This window comes from Medicago sativa, chromosome 3 (assembly GCF_051527215.1).
Source record: "Medicago sativa cultivar Bolivia chromosome 3, Bolivia_mono, whole genome shotgun sequence".
Lineage (NCBI taxonomy): Eukaryota > Viridiplantae > Streptophyta > Magnoliopsida > Fabales > Fabaceae > Medicago > Medicago sativa.
The window spans coordinates 67,669,187-67,673,647 of record NC_140751.1 but is presented as its reverse complement, the minus strand read 5'-3'; the positions used below and the strand labels follow the sequence as shown (position 1 = coordinate 67,673,647).

Sequence of the window (4,461 nt, the reverse complement as noted above, 5' to 3'; positions counted from 1 at the left end):
CCTGTTCCCTTTCCTTAGCTTCTTGCTGCTGCTGTGCCATCTGTTTCTTCAGAAGCTTACACAACCTTGCTTCTCTGGTCAAGTAATCCGTTTCTAAGAAGAAAGGCTGGTTTGCCAAGAGCAGTGTAGAACTTCTTACTCTGAGACTCTGATTCAAATGCTCTATTAGTCTTCTGACTGAAGCTTGCTTGACTCTGATGCATTTAGCCTTGATATCTTCAATAAGCTCAGCTGCCCGGTTCTGAAGAGATGTCCAGGAGTCTTCATATGCACTTGTGAGATCAATTGTCCTTCGTTGATCCACAAGATTATGCAATCTACTAAGGATTGTCAGAAGCTCAGAATTAATATATCCAGATTCCAGGATGTTTGTGGGTGGTTGTTCAAGGATTTCAAGATCAGAATCACTGATTTCCAGATCTTGAACAGGGTTAGGAAGTGGAATGGTAAAGTGTGTTTGTGTGTTTGAAGATGAAGGCTGGTCAGAGGCAATGTGAGTGGTAGAGGTTGAGGCTTGAACATTGACTAGAGAGATGTCAACATCCATGGGAGTTGGTTGTGGGGAGTGTTCAATTTCAGTTGGTGGTTGTTGTGGTGAAGTTGATGTTTGAGTGTTGAGTTGGGGGTCAATGGTAGCTGTTGGTGATTGTGGGGGTGTTGTGGGTTTATGTGGTTCAGGTGTTTGTTGATGGGGGTTTTCTGAAACAACGTTTTCAGAAGCAGCTGCTTCTGGAGTTGCTTCAGAGGCCTTTTCTGAGGTAAACTCAACATTTTCTGGAGGAATCATGTTGAGAGGTTGAATGTTAAGGGGTTGAGGGTTAAGGCGAAAGATAGTCTCAATGACTCTTTCTCTCTGCACAGCCATTTCAGCCAACTTCTCATTAATTATGTGACCAACTGGTTCATAAGTAGTTGACTGAGAGGGCTTTTTGTTGGTTTTGGTTGATGTTGGCTGGCTTTTTACTGGTTTTTGAAAGAGTTGAGCTAAGGGTATATCATCATCAGAATCATCAGAATCTGATAATGGTGAGGATGCGGAATCTGATGATATATTAATTACCTTCTCTGGTTCAGGATCAGAATCCTCTTTAACAGACTCACTGGTCATCAGCAACAGTTGCTTGGCTTCTGAAACTACAGACTCTTGTAGCTCAGCAGCAATCTCCATAGCTTTTCCAATAGCTTCTGACACAATAGGAGCAACTTCAGTCTTCTTAGAAACATGAGGAAAGTTCTTGGTCCTCCTTACTGCTTGCTTCCTTTTCTTCTTTGGTATTGCAGGTTGATCAAGAGTAATGCCAACATCCATGATCATCCTAGAATCCATGTCTTCAATGGCTTCTTCAATAGAAGGTACTGATGAACTACCAATTTTGAGCTTGTCAGTAGTAACTTTTGCCTTTTTAGCAGATTGTTCAACCTCTAGATATTGCTCTGCAGTCATCTTTCTTTTTGACTTTCTGCCTCTGGCTCGTGGCAGAGCACCACCATACATTTCCTCTGGAATATCTTCCAATCTGATTCTCTCATTGGTTGCCTCAAAATGTTCCTTTATATAGTACATCTGCACTTCAATGGGATCCTTCTTGCAGATGGGTGGAAAGTCCTTCATAAGATCAGACTTAACAAGTGATTCACTCAAATCTGTATGAAGCTTGGTGACAGCAGGGATCAACTTCATATTCTTGAGGGTTTGTGCATTAATGAACTTTCCAGTTTTAGTATCAAGCAACTCGTCTGTGAAGGCTTCAGAACTGCTTAGCTTGTCCAAGACTCCTCCTTGATAGAATATTTCTGACAAGAGTCTTCCATAAGGTACCCAGGTTCTATTCTGCAGCTGACTCTGTTTCAGACACTCTATCAAGTATTTGAACATATATTTTGGCACGTTCACTTTCTCCTTGTGACACCCTAAATCCCAAGAATAATTATTGCTATTATTTAATTAAAAATAGAGTTTGATTCGCAGCGGAAAGTGTCAAATAAAAACTTCTATAATGATATAGGAATTCTTCCACAAAATTTAGGATATCACATTGACTCATAACAAACATAATTCATATTTCACTTCATTAAAAATTATAGTAATAATAACATCGAATCTTTTTCTTTTGAAAATATTTCATTTTACATCATAGACAATGGTTTTCTTGCACAAAATTAAATAAGTAAGCATATCCCTTTTCCCGTGTCACTATCAGAGCGGTGCTTTTCCCCAAAATAATCGACGACACAAGACAAGTCCTCACGAAAGGCATGCACTTGACTCCAAGACTCATAACCTATATAACTACGGTTTCGCAACCGCAGGGCCAAGCCAGCAAACACAAACAACGAAGGGGTGAGTTCCGAGAACATGTAATAGTATAAAAAAAAATGAGAAGAACACGTAAGCAATTAAGTCAAAGTCGTTTCACATCACAAACATAATATTCAGAACCTTGAAGAATATACTATATCATCTCAATCTATATTAGTAGAAAATATCATTACAACTTAAGAACCAAAAAAAACTTCACAAACACAATGTCACAATTCAATTCCAACTAGTCACAACACATGTAGTCACCAATAACCATCTTCATAAGAACATCAACAAATAATCACCTTCATCGTCTCACACAATTACATTAATAGATATCACAAAGTAATTTGTTAAAACATCACAACTTAACAACTTGACTCGACAACATGACTCAACTTGACAATGCACTCTTAACAACTTAACAACACAACTCTTCTTTGACCATGCAACTCTATCAACTCAACAACAACTTGACAACTTAAACATCATGAACTTCTTGATATGCAAATGCATGTGGTACCAATCAACAACAAAATGAGCATAATAGGCTCTTCAACGTGTGAGCACAAAGGCTGCCGGGCCTAAAGCCCCCAACTTTAATGAGCACAAAGGCTGCCGGGCCTAAAGCCCCCAACTTTAATGAGCACAAAGGCTGCCGGGCCTAAAGCCCCCAACTTTAAAGCCCCCAACTTTAATGAGCACAAAGGCTGCCGGGCCTAAAGCCCCCAACTTTAATGAGCACAAAGGCTGCCGGGCCTAAAGCCCCCAACTTTAATGAGTATGCAATGGACTCAATCTTCCTACAACTTGGACAACAACGTGAACATCTTATACAATTCCATAACCATGGACAACTTCTTAATTCTTGCAACTTAGACCGACTCATGCAACTTCAAACTTTTAAATGATCAACAGCATTAAACAGCACAAATTAATTCATAGCATATCAACATCATAATATAACAGTATCAAATGATAATAAATCAACGTTTAAGAATATCAAAAAGACATTTAGCAAAATACATATCATTCACACATGACCATTTAGAAGCACATCATTGAATATCACATCTTTAAATCACACATAATCATATTCCAATAGTTATCATATACATGTGGTATACCAATAATTACATTCAAATACATAACATCACATCTATATCAATCATTAAATAAGTCATCAATCTAAATAGTTGCAGCAAATCAAGCATAAGCACCCACAAATTTATCCATGACTTCAAATACCACATATTCACATAATTTAAATCAAGCAACACCTTAATAATGTTTCTAATTCTTCTTTTAACCTCCCACATCTAAATTTGCACATTAATTAATTATCCTCTCAAAGGGCTACAACCGTCGCGGTGAGCCCCGAACTTTGGGAAATATGGTTTTCCCGTTCATCCCAATTAATTTACACTCATGATCTCGAACTCTTCTCTCCCACCCCATACCTGAATTGAAGCTTTCACATAACACTATAGGAAAGGAGACCTTGACGGCAACAATAATCTCGATCAACTTATTGAATACACACCGCGCCTTCATCAATCATTGCAGCAGAAGAACACAAGAGAATGACGATAACCTCGACATTATAAATCCAACGTGTAATTGGAATGTCAAATCTATTGCATTTATGGTAGGTTTGCGGCGAGACACGACGGTGACTCAAATTGCACTGATGGACTCGGTTTGTGAAAGAAAGAGAAGGACATGGGGTTAGGTAGCGCTGATTTTGGAGGGGTTTAGCTATTACCTTTTTGTTTTCATCACGTAATGATTTGGTTTCTCAATGAATATTGTTTTTCTCCTCTAAAGTGGCGGCACTGGCTTGGTTTCATACTTCTGTATTGTATTGTGTATCCCCTTAGGTTATAGAATGATACATATATAATATAATATATATATACTAAATGTTAGGCGTATTAGGTTATTGAAGGAAACATTTTTGTCAACAACATAAAAGTAATTGGGGCCACGTGCATATGCTAGCCCTCAACATATTTATTTATTTTTTTTTTTCAAACCAATTATATTTTCTTCTAACTATAAAATAACCAGTTAAAATAATAATAACAATCAAATATTAGTCTTATAGTAATAATTATCTAAAACTAGACATAATCTCTACAATTAAAATAACCAGATTT

The 4,461-nt window shown here is 37.6% G+C and overlaps 1 long non-coding RNA gene across 1 annotated transcript; it reads right to left on the bottom strand.

Annotated features, from left to right (window-relative positions):
* Window positions 1-2,036: 2,036 nt before the first annotated feature.
* On the bottom strand, window positions 2,037-4,165 carry LOC146939419 (uncharacterized). The gene is made up of 2 exons (XR_015031650.1): window positions 3,763-4,165; window positions 2,037-2,290 (listed from the first exon to the last, which is right to left on the bottom strand). It is a non-coding gene; the product is annotated as an uncharacterized LOC146939419 (long non-coding RNA).
* Between the last annotated feature and the right edge of the window lie 296 nt (window positions 4,166-4,461).